We start from the raw sequence: 13,065 nt of genomic DNA, 5'->3' as shown, positions 1-13,065 counted from the left end.
TATCATCATCATCATCATAATCTATCCCTATTTATGTTGGCTTGGTGTTGGAGATAAAATGATAGAAAAAAGAAATGTCTTTTTTCTCATGGGGCTTAAATTCTAATAAAAAAGGTACTAAACACAATTATAAGAATAAAATTCTGTGTGTGGTTATAACTTATGGTAATATCCTCGAAGAAAGTTTGCAGGCTCCTAGGAGAGTGTGCAGCAAGTAGATACATTATTGTCTGAGAAAAGAAGTTTCAGAAAAAGGATTATCTGTTCTGCATTTATGATGACTTAGTAGTTACGTTAACACATTTTCCCTTCTGCAAATAACTGAAAAAGCTGGATAAAAATACAAATGACAACAACAACAACATCAAAAAACAGGCTGATTAAAGGTTTTGGAAGATACCAGGACAGCTAGGTTTACAGGGGCAGAGGCCCTTGACAAGAGGAGCACAGCAGGAAGAGATACTGGCATTGAGCATGACTTTCCCTCCAGACACGTGCAGATTCCAGCATGGCTTGGGCTCAGAATCAGGAAAGATGAGGAGAACTCCCAACCATCTTCACAGGCAAAGTTGGGGAGCGGTTTTTGCCTTATATATTGCACCACATACCTGTTGTTAGGTGCGTATAAGTTTATAATTGCTAAATTCTCCTGGAATATTGGCCATTTTATCATGAGAACAGGAGACTCTGTGTTTCTAGCAATGTTCTTGGACAGAAGTCCCCTTTGTCTGATATTAGTAGAGACGAACTGGCTTTCTTGTGCTTAAAGTTGACATTTTTTCCTTAATTTTTTGCTTTAGTCTGTTAATGTCCTAGTACTTAAAACACATCTCTGATAGAGTATATTTGGCTTTGCTTTATTATTCAGACTGACAATCTGAAGGGTTTAGTTCATTTATATTTAATGTAATGATGGATATGGCTGCATTTAGGTCTGTCTTTTTTCTTTTTTAATTTGTCTCATCTGTCTCTGTTCCTCTGTTTTTTTTTTTTTTCCCACCTCTCATTAGTGTTAAGCAAATATTTATTAGTGTCAATGGTGGCCAGGAAAATATAGCCCTTGGGTCTCTGACTACTCAGAGACTGGCCACCCCAGTTGATAGACTGAGCACTCCAGTTGGTGAACATGAGTCCACCACTGTGCTTGTGTCTGGGCCATACTTCTGACAGCCAGTTCCCAATCAGTGAGATTCCTTGCCCCACAAGGAACTTCTCAATTGTGACTTTTGCTTGAGGATTCCACATTATTCTTGTCACAATTTTATTAGGCTTGCATTACAGAATAAAACTTCTACTTATCCTTACTTCCTTCCCCCTCTCTTCTGCATCATGGTCTGGTAACTCTCCCAGCCCCATATTCCTTTCCAGGTATTTTCTCCCCCAAATTTCTGAGATGTTGAATCCCATCTTGGTGTTTGCTTCTTGGAGGAATTGAACTAATATAACATTGTATTTCAGTTCTTTTACTGGTTTCCTTGCTGTATCTCTGCATTAATTTTTAGTTATTGCTTTAGAGATTACAATATGCATCTTAACCTTAATACCATCTGCTTAGAGTTAATACTCAATTACTTCAGGTTAAATGAGGAAGAAAAACACAAGGTGATACATGGACAAGGCAACAATTTAGCAAGAGAAAAGTCTGAGAGGGAAAAAATTTCAGGGAAATATTAGAACATACAACATTGCCCAAGATAAAAAAGAACTTGGAACAGAGTGGACAAGAAGGGTGGCCTAAGAGGTTGGAGATGAAGCAAAATACTGAAATTAACATGTAGTGCCCCACACCATGCCCTATTCCCTTTCATCCCCATAGGACCCGTAAGAGGAAGAAGCATCTAGTATTTCCATTTTGAGGGTAAACAGAGGCTATCTCACATTCTCATGGTCAAACAGTGACCGTGAGAGCCGGGGCTGAAGCCCCAGTCTGCCTTAGGGATAAGGGGCTGTTGATCATGGTTTGGGCCTCTAGGGATCAGGAAGCACATCAGGAACAATGAGGTAAGACATCGCGTTAAGGGCAGGGCTGCTCACTCATGCCTTTGTGACAAGTCTCCAGCTCGGCCCTCCACCATCTACCCTATCAGTTCTCAGCGAGACATGAGGGCCGAGGCTGGGAAGTGAGGGTGGCTGGACCCCTTCCAGGCTGAGCTTTAGGATGGGGCATTCTCGGGCTCCTGCACGGCCTACGAAGCTCATCACAGTCATAGGGGCCCATGGAAGCATCCGGAGCCAAAGGCTGGTGGTGAAAGGAACATGTGTTCTGACAACCCCCTTTGCAGCTCTGGGCACCCTCTGGACCTAGCACAGGTGTGTTCAGCCGCTAATTCAGAGACTGGTGCAGGGGTTGAGTGTGCCGGCTTGACAGCCTTCAGATCACCATGCGTCTCAGCACTAATTAGTCAGCATGCCAATGGGCCAGGTTTTTGTGTTTAAAAATAAATAACCTTGGCCTTCAAGTAGACACCAGACCCTAGAGAGATGAGGAAGTTGGCTCCTGAAATTGCTGTGGCCTCTTCCTTTAACTTGGGGATGCGGTAAGGTGTGCCTGGGCAGCACTGGTGTCACCAGATACAAGGACCTGCGTAGCAGCCACCCCCGTGTGTGCCTTGGTGCAGAACACCCTCTGGAGCAGCTGGGCAAAGGGGTGGGCCTTAGGCCAAAATGCCCAACAGGCTTGGAAAAACACACCAGCAACTCAAAACTCGACCATTATGCCTTCAGAATTATTCATTTAAAATATCCTTGCATATATGTCTTAACATTACAAGTAAAATCAAAAGTTTTCAGAAGGAAAGGGCATCTTAGTATGAAAATGTTGATTATTTGAGCTCTAACTTTAAAAATCTCATTCCTAGTCCTGGAGCTCAGCCACACCGTCTCCCATACCCTAACTAGGGAATATTGGGCTGTTTTAAACAACAAATTCACCAAAATTAACATAAAATGTCAATTGTTGCATTTGCCGCTCACAATCGCTGTGTGTGTCACTCCTGGTATTCCCTGAATAGCGGGAGGAAAAGGGGTGTCTGTGACACGGGTCGCCGCCCCTCACTGGCCCAGCACGTTCAGTGTCCGTCTTCTCGCCTGTATCAAGCTTTCTGTCTCTTGCAGAAATGGGTGCACACGTGGGCGCGTGCACACGTGGGTGCACAGTGTGGGTGTGCATGGTGTCCACGCACAGCATGGCCGTGTGCATATGTGTGTGCACAGTGTGGGTGTGGGCGTGGGTGTGTGCACAGCGTAGGTGTGTGCACACGTGTGTATGTCTGTGGATGTCAGTGGTGGTGTTGGGAGGGAGACAGCGGGGTAGCCGTCCGGACGAAGGAGGAGCACGTGTCACCGACAGCAGCCCTTACACTTTCAGTCACTTCCTCGGATGCTGGAAGAGCAGCTAATCTCAGAAACAAAATCTGGAATTGTGTTTGCCACCTCCCCCTTTCATGAACTCTCCAGGGTTCCAAAGCAAATGTACTGTGTCCAGCATGAGCCTTAGAGGAGACTACACGTGTGCAGACACAATAAGAGGAACTTGGCTAGGGAGAAGCAGGTGGCATGGAAGGCAGCGAGGGGGTCGCCTCTCAACACACCTGCCCCCACTCGGAAGTGGGGTCCGGGTCCTCACGCACAGCATCAGCCCACCCTTGCGCCCAGTTGCTGTGGTAGCCACCACAAGCTGAAAGCCACGGACACCACTCTGCCTTCCTCAGAAAAAATAATTATGCACATCTTGGCTAAAATCCAAGCGAGCTACCCAGACACGGCTCTTTAATTAGAGCATGAGCTCCGGCTCAGGAGAGGAAGAGCCATGGGTCCATTCCCGAGATGGGGTCACCTGGAATCATGATGGAAAACGGAGACACCTGAAATTTTATCTTATTGCCAAACTCAGAAAGACTGTAATTCTAACTTTCTGCAGAAATTAAAGCATGTCTTCATCTATTAATACATTTCATCAAGATGTGACTTGGCACTTTAAATAAATACATTGCGTTGGCACCGTATTCAGGTCCCTAAGTCACGGATCTCTTAATGTCCCTCCTCGTTGCCTCTCTTAATGTCCCTCCTCGTTGCCTCTCTTAATGTCCCTCCTCGTTGCCACTTTACCCAGCAAGCAGCAGTCACGCCTCACGCAAAAGCACATGCGCGTGCCTTTCACGCGTGCTCCCCCACAGGCACGCACCCGTTGTTCACGTGCACATCCCGCTCTCCTGCATGTCTGGGCGCACAGGGACGCCGAAACCCACAGATGTGCTCCCTTCCCTGCCAGGGAGAAGCCCAGCCGCGCCGGGAGCCCAGCCTGGTCCACCTTGTGTCCCCTGCTTGGAACATTATGGAAGGCACGGGACTCTGAGCCCAGGAGACTCCGTTCTTCCGGCTCCGGGCCGGGGGAGAGGCTCTCCGCTCTGTCCCAGCTGGGTGGCTCCTGTGGGCAGAAGGCAGCTGGCCGTGTTGACGGAGGGAGAGAGACGGCGGGGCACTGGGTCTCCGCAGTTCTGCGCTCCCTGGGAGGGCGGACGGAGCCCCCCGAACTCTCCATTCGCCACCGCTGTGTTTTCTACGTCCCTGGCAACGCAGCCAGTGCGGACATACCCTCAGCAAAGCAGTGTCACGTTTCCAAGAGCCCCCAACCCCCGCCCGCCCGGCCTCTCCGCCGCCTGCCTCGATGCTCAATAATTCAGGAGGAGCAGGAATCAGCACATCTTACAGCATATTTGATGTGCCGGCGCACAGACTGCAGACTGCCTCGTCTCAATTAGCCCCTTTGTTGCCAACAAAAGCCGGACAAACACCCCGAGCGCCGGCCAGGCCCGCGGCGCGCGGACCAGCGCCGGGTTCTTTCTCTCCCGCTCCTTGCGGGCGAGCCCCGGCCGCGCCCCGCGCCCCCCGCCCTCCTCGGCTCCGCTGCCATTGTTCTCGCTGCGTCATCTTACCTGGATCAAGTGACTTTCCCCGCCCGGGACCGCGGCTCGGCTCCTCTTCCAGACCCTTCTGATCTCCGGGGCTAATTGGCTCAGGTGTAGACCAAGCCAGCGGGGCCGCGGCTTTGAAGCGCCGGCGGTGCGCGGGGCCCGGCCGCCTCCCCGTCCGCGCGTCGAGCCACCGCCCGGGCCTGCTGCTGGGCCGCGGACGCAGCGCGGGGCGCCTCGGGGCTGGCGAGGCCGGGTCGGCGCCGGACGCCCGCTGCGGGCTCGGCCTCGGTTCCGCAGGCCGCGCCGTGTCCGACGAGGGGCCGCCTCTTGCCGGAGCGAGCGAGGGGCGTGGGGCGCCGCTGCCCCTTCTGCGGGCAGAGCCGGCTGGGAGCGTCCCCGGCTTCACTTTGAAGCGTCTCGTTCCGTCAAGTGCAGGGAAGCCCCCGCCCTGCTGCGCCTGCGGAGCCTTGTCCGGGTCCACAGTTACGGAAAGGTCAGGCCGCGGCTCAGGGCCACTCGCGGCTCTGCCTCACGCCACTTTGCCTCGCCTCGCAAAGGCCACAGGCCCACGCGCCGCCCGCGTCTGCTGTCAGGGCCGGCGCAGGAAGGGAGCCAAGCAAGGAGGTGCCGCGGACTCTGACCGTGCCACGTCCTCTTCGTTGTTACTACCCGGCCCTACTGTGTGCAAACAATACCCAGGTCAGGTCCTCTCTAGAGGTGCCGCCGGAAGATTCTGGAAGATTCCGCGGGGTCCTGCTCGTGGCCTCCGCCCGGCCCCTCTGCTCCCGCCCCGGCCTCTGGTCTGCGTGAGACGCCGCCAGCGCTGGGGCCTGGGATGTGAGCCCGTCCGGGGCCTTCGACGGGTGTGCTCCGCTGGCCGGCGGCTCCAGCCTCGCTCACTCTCACCGGCCCAGGGGCTGGGCGTCCACGGTGCGGAGGTGCACGGGGCTGGTTTGCGCTGAGGCTCGTCTCCTTGGCCGCCTCCTTGTTGTGTCCTCACGTGGCCATCCCCGTTCATGTCTGTGTCTTGCTATGAGGACACGAGTCCCACTGGATGAGGGCCACCCCGGCAGCCTCATTTTACCTTGATCTCCTCTCTAAGCCCCCTCTGCAAACACAGTCACATTCTGAGGCCCCGGGGGTTAAGGCTTCAATGAATGCGTTTTGGGGGACACAGTTCCGCTCAGAACATGGGGAAGTTTGAGAAGCACAGAGCTGGGTAGGCGACCCCCCGCTGGGATGCAGCTGTTGGCGCTGTCCACTAACGGGGGCAGGACTCGCACACAGAGGACAGGAGGCTGGGCTCCGTGACCCCGAGACGCTGGGTATCCTCAAGAAAGGGGCAGTTCTCCGTCTCGGTGGTGTCTATCCTCCTGCCCGCACCCCCGGGCTCTGTCTGACGTCTCCCGCGGAAAGTAAGTGACACTCTTCCCTGCAGTCCCAATGGTCAAGCTTTGAACTGCTCTGAGGCTCTCCAGCAGCTGGGGATTTGGATTTGTGCTAACATTTCCCCGTCACTGCCTTAAATGTAGATGACTCACAAAGCAGCAAACCCAGCCTGAGCTGTAGCATTGCCCAGTTTGGGAGACTGGCGTACCCCAGCACACAGCAAATCTTAGGCTGTTGGGCGGTCACGGGGCGTGGACTCAGACGCACATGGCCCCCGTTCCTCCACATTTCCGTTGTGTGGATGAGAGACGCCAGCAGCCGTAAGGGCATGGTTAGGAGTAAAAGGCAGTAAGATAATTAGGAAATGGTGGGTTTTGAATGTTTCCTATCAGTGTTAGGAATATAATCCCCTTAGATATACATAATATCATGTGTTTTCTCAACCAGGTCCCCAGATTGCTGGAATTTGGACCGTGGTTTCTGTGAGGTCTTGGGTATCATCTGAGTGGGCTCCCCCGACGCCCCACAGCACTCGGTGCACCCCTTCCTCGCCCTCAGTCCCTGATGCTTCCTGAGCATTGTGGTCTATGAGGGCAGGTCTGGGTCTTCAGCCCCCAGCCCCAAGCACCAACGAGTCTGGCACACAGTAGGCCCACTGGAGACATCTGTCCAGGGTTGGACACTCAGGGTTGGACATCCGTCAGGGTTGGATACTCTCTCATGATCTGGGGAGAAGCACTGGTCAGTCTGCGGGTAGAAATGTTGCCTGGGGAAGGACCAATGCCCGGGTCAGCCTGTAGTGCAAGAGAAGGGGTCAGTGTTCTCAGAGGCCTGGGCCCAGGACAGGATCTGTGGAGGCTCCGCTGTCCACACGGCCTTGTGGACCTTGCTGGAAGCTACTGTCCATTATTGAAGTCTTGTTTCCAAGAGAGAAGCATTTCCTAGAATTTGGTACAATTAAAGAAGTTACTGCATCTCCAAACATAGGCTATTTGAGAGGTCCAATAACTAGGGTCTGCACCGTAACAGCCACTATAATATAATACAAAATATAAAATGATAATGTAAATATGACTACATTATAAATAATCACCATAATAATGTAAAAAGTCTTGAAGAGGATGCAGGTGAATGCAGATCAAATGGGGTCTCTCTATTCTCTGTCTTCTTGACGGGGATCAGTTTGCTTTTGTCTTTAAAACGACTGATTCTTAATCCTGCAAGGAGGGAGCAAGTGACCCAACCATGTAATGGAAAACTCTAGAAACACGCCTTCCAGCAACACGTCTCACCACGCGCATGGTCAGCGGATGAGATGGTCAGGATGGGCGACGTTCTTATCGTTAGCCGTTGGTTTGTGGTTCTAGAAGCTACAGGGCATCGGGTTTGCCCGAGGGGTGTGTTAGACACAGAGTGCCGGGCACTAGCCTCTGCTTTCAGGGTCTGTAACCTGCAGGCGGGACGAGGTTCCCGGGCTCCCGGCGAGACTGATGCTGCGGGAGCAGGGACCCCAGCTGGAGCCACTACTGGTGGACACGCACACCGCTCGAGTCAGACGCACGTTTCAAGTCTGTCCACACAGGGTCATTCACTATTGATTTCCAAGTATAAAGTCAGGATAATCACTGGCCGGCTGTCTGTGTGCTGTTATGTTACTTCATACATCAACGCAAATGGTTCGGTTTTAAAAGTTTGTAGACACCTAGGACAGGTATTGGTTTGCATAAGTCCACAAGATACAATTTATTCTGCAGAAAGCACACATCTGCTCAATTATGTCTGGGAGCAAAATGTTACATGAGTGCTGGGAAAATAGTTCTAGAATTCACTTTAATAAGACAAAACTGCCCTCTGGTCCAGAGGGTAGGGTGCAGGGGATGGGTTAAATAGGGGATGGGGATTAAGGGGTGCACTTGTAATGAACCCCAACTGTTGCATGCAAGTGTTGAATTGCTACATTGTATACCTGAAACTACTATTACACTGTACATTAACTAAGTGGAATTAAAATAAAATCTTAAAAAAAAATAAGACAAAACTGCCCTAGCTTAATTTTATAATTTTCATCTGTAGCCCTTACTACAAATTTTATAGACTGTGATTCAAAAAAATAACAATTCACTTGGATATTAAGAAAAAAAATTGTCTCTCCTTAAGCGATGCATTTTAAGTGTAGGGCAGGTTCCTATGGTGGCTGCGACCCGTGCATTTCCCCTTGGGGTGCATAAATTCCTCTTACTTGGTCATTTGAATACAGAACTCATTGAAATTCTTGAAGCCACATCCTAAGCCTGCAAACTTTCCAGAGATGCTTTGAAGAATCACACCTTACGCACTCTTGACATTTCCAGGGAAACTATGGACCCCGCTCTCTGCAAAATGGTATAACTATCTGGCCCTTGGTTTTTAATTATTACTGAGTGAAGAAGCGTGGGGAGGGAGGAACTCCTGTACCCACCCAGCTTCCCCCTGAAGCCCAGCTAATTAGCAGATTTCAGCGAGCGGACTGCTCCGGACACAGCGGGGGCGGGCTTGGGAGAATGCACGCAGATGAGGAGGAAAAGAAAAATTGAAGTTGCAGTAACTCAAATTGGCTGTCGTCCTGCCTGGATCTGTTGGGTCACGCAGGACGTAAACACAGACACAGCTGTACAAGAGTTTATTTAATGAAAGAAGATGAGTTTCCCATTGAAAATAGCATTCAAAAAGGTTACAGCACTTTCGAGGTTTTTCCAGATAATTGTTAAAATCTGGTGATGGCGTGCTATTCCGGGCTTTCCTGCCCGTCACCTCCTCAGACCAGAGCCGTGGCGGGAGCACTGGGAACTGGCGGCAACATCTGGGGAGCGTCAGGCCAGCTTCTCTGCTCCGCAGATCCATCAGAATGGACGTGAGCTCGGTGAGGTTGCACAGAGATGCTGAGTGAGTCACAAAACGGCCGTGTGCCTCAGCGTCACGAGTGGAGGCAGAAGCTGGCTCGAGGCTGGCCCGAGCAGCACATCCACCTCATTCCCTCCCCCCGCCCGCTGTCTTAGAAAACGAAGAGAGCAGAAATGCAGGGCGGGGAATAATGTGGCACCAGGCATAGAACCCGGCACCTGCTCGACTGCTGAATCAGCACAGCAATCCGCCCACTTCACAGACAGGGAAACCGAGGCGGAGACGTCCAGGTGTGCGTCGAGTCAGTGTTGAATGACAAATGTGTTAGAAAACCCGCCAGTCCCCTTCCGGCCTCACGATGGAAACCCTCTGAGGATGTGGCTCTGGGGTCCTCCCCTCCTGGACACGGGGGGACATTGCAATCTATTCCTCTGGGGCTTTTAAGCACAACTTCAGGGGCATCACGTGTGTTCCCAGGTCTCTGCCTCTCCGAGAGCTTTGGAGCCCTTCTGAGCAACACACACACACACACACACACACACACACGTGTGCACACGCAGGTCCGTTCTGCTCATCCACTCGTTTGTGTGTTTATGAGCAGTACCTGGAGATGCCGCAAATGAACCAAAGACACGGACTGCGTTTTTCAAAACTTTGCACAAAGAAGGAGTTCACCGAGAGTTTGTCGAACACACAAAGGAAGATTTAGAAATACCTGTAAACAAAGCCACAGCACGGGTGCTGGCCGAAAAGAGGAGCCGCACCCCCTCGGGGGCCGGCCAGCCTTCCTGGGCTTCCGTGCGGCAGAGGAGGGGCCGCAGCTGCGTCCACGGGGGTCTGTTTCTCTCCTTAACATGAGGACATCATTATAACGCCACATACGACTCACCTGGCCCAGCTACTCCTGAGGACACTGTTATAATGAGTCTCCCCGTGTGATTTTGCAAGGATTATTTTTTAAGGAGCTTAGAGTTCATTACAGACATTATCCTGCAAATTCTCCGAGCACCCAGAGAAGTATTTTAATGTATTTATTCCTCTTTTCCAAGTCCCAGCCAAGGAGAAGAGCTCTGCCTGAGAGGAGAGGTCACTCTTTGCAGATTGGTACATAATTATATTCCCAGTTAATTTAACCCAAATGATGATCTGGGTGACCCAGGTCTGAAACATGATTTTCCTAGGTATCACTTTTTTGGTTTGAGTTTTCAAGAATGGCTCCCACTTCCCACTTTATTTCTTATGTGTGTGTAGCACATCAGTCATTCCGGACTTAATGCTTTGCTGCTTGCAAGGACTCTGAATACCATGTATGCTGACACGGCATCAGTGCGGTGGCACTTGGCTGAAAACACACTTCCTGTTTGTCTTTCCTCCATCCTTCGTCCCTGGCGTCTCATCCTCCTGTCCTCTCCATGCCACCCACCCCGGCCTTCCTCTGCCAGCACCCTCGTCCATTGCATCAGCTGGTTTGCTGGCCTCATCCCCACTGCACTGGGAACCAGTCACCAAGAACAAGGACTTGCTCAGAAAGAAGCATCATCAACAGACTAGACCGAGGTCAAACCTGCAAAAACCTGCATGCCCTGTGTGAGTCCACAGCCCCTGTTAGCACATGACTACAGGGGTACACTGTGCGGAAGGAATGACTCTGTCCTCTCCATGGACTGACACCTTTAACCTCCACAGCCATCCTGTGAGGCGGGTCCTACCATGAACTCCACTTTCGCAAGAAACAGATGAAAAGAGACTAACTCCCCAAGGAGAGTATCTGAAAGCTGAAGGACAGGAGTAAAACCAAAGGATCCTTGTGGAATCCAGGAATCAGAAGACATGAGCTTGAGTGCCCCGGCTTTCCCACATGGCCACAGTCTGGTTGAGCAGTGGAGAGAATAGACTAAGGGCCCACGTCCAGCTGAGCCTGTCCGTGGAAGGCTGCTGACCTCGGAGGTCGCACACGGCTGCTTGAAACAGGAACCGCACCACAGGGGTTTACATGAGGAAGGCTTGCTTTTGTCTTGTGACAGCAAGTCTAGGGGTCATCAGTCTAGCCAGGAGGGTGTCTAGACTATTCCATGGAAGACTTGGACATCATTTCTCTCTACATGTGCTCACAAGGTAAGCCTATCTCTCCGAGTCCAGGAAAGGATGGCTTCCCGGGTGTTTCTATGAAGTAGAATCCTACATATTTGTCATTGGCCAGAAGTTTGTTGCATTAATCATACTTACTTGAAATGGAACCAGAAAATGTCATTTTTTAGTTATACAGATTAAATTCTTTAAGTATGGAAGAAGATAAAAATCATCATTGAATGGGCAAATATTAGTATCTGTCATGGGGGGGTGGGATGAGAATTAATTCCTAAGTCTAGGAGGGAAAAGTTAAGAACATGCATCCTTACTATACTTTCCAGCAGAGTGGCATGTCAAATCCGAACTATTTGTAATGTATAGGAAATCCAAACCAATACATTGAATTAAAGAGGTACTAGATTGATATTCTTCCTAGCAAATGATAGAAGCAAATAATAATCTCTCTAGAAAAAAAAAATACTTGCAACCCAAGCACTTCAGAATTCTCTAGAATAAGATAAATCAGTACATGGGGTGCCTGGTGTCTCAGTCAGTTAACCGGGTGCCTTTGGCTCAGGTCACGATCTCAGGGTCCTGAGACCGAGCCTCCATGCTCAGAAGGGAGTCTTCTCCTCTCCCTCTGTCCTTCCCTCTACTTGTGCTCTCTCTCTCTCTCTCTCAAATAAACAAATACAATCTTAAAAAAAAAAAAAAGATGAATCAGTACAAGTTGCAATTTAAAAATATAACACATACACAAATACAGCATGAGCACAAATCAGCAAGAAAAAATAGTAAAAGATTTCAGATGTTTGAATATTCATATACATAATATAAAATGGCTATTATAAAATGTTTAGAGATTTATGCGATCTGAAGAGAAACAGAGAAATAATCACTTTTTAAAAGGAAGAAAGAACAAGAAAATGCTTGTACCAAAAAACCCCTACTGGAACTAAAAAAAATTACTACCATTGAAGTGGGGGGAAAAAAAAATAGTGGCTGCTCACAGAATTAGATACAGCTGGAGGTGAGATAGGCACCTGGAAAGCAGTTGTGAAAGACATTGCCCAGAATGTGCCCAAAAGAGAAAGTGACAGAAAACCTAACATAAGACATGAATGTGGTGTGAGTGGGTCTAACACATCTCATTGGACTTCTAGAATGTGACAGAAAGCAAGAAAGAAAGATAATGAAAAAAGGACAAAACTTTTTCCTGAGTTTATAAAGTATTTACCCTCATATTCAGATTTACAGCAAAATCCAAACAGGATAAATAAAACAGAATTCTATCCCCAGAGATGCGCTAGTAAAACTGTAGAATCTTGAAGACAAATAATAGGTTTTTTAAAAAATCCAAAGACAAAACAAAACAATGAGTCTAAAATAAGTTTTTTTTTAAATTTAAACTTTGTTTTATTTTTTCAGTGTTCCAAGATTCATTGTTTATGCATCACAGCCAGTGCTCCATGCAATCCGTGCCCTCCTTATACCCACCACCAGGCTCACCTACCCCCCACCTCCACCCCTCCAAAAGCCTCAGTTTGTTTCTCAGGGTCCCCAGTATCTCATGGTTTGTCTCCCTCTCTGATTTCCCCCAACACCCTTCTCCTCTCCATCTCCCCTTGTCCTCCATGTTATTTCTTATGCTCCACAAGTAAGTAAAACCATATGATACTTGACTCTCTCTGCTTGACTTATTTCACTCAGCATAATCTCTTCCAGTCCCGTCCATGTTGATACAAAAGTTGGGTATTCATCCTTTCTGATGGAGGCATAATACTCCATAGTATATATGGACCACATCTTCCTT

The sequence above is a fragment of the Martes martes genome (genome assembly GCF_963455335.1).
Source record: "Martes martes genome assembly, chromosome: 5".
Taxonomy (NCBI): domain Eukaryota; kingdom Metazoa; phylum Chordata; class Mammalia; order Carnivora; family Mustelidae; genus Martes; species Martes martes.
The sequence above is the reverse complement of the archived record's forward strand: the minus strand, read 5'-3'. Positions refer to the sequence as shown.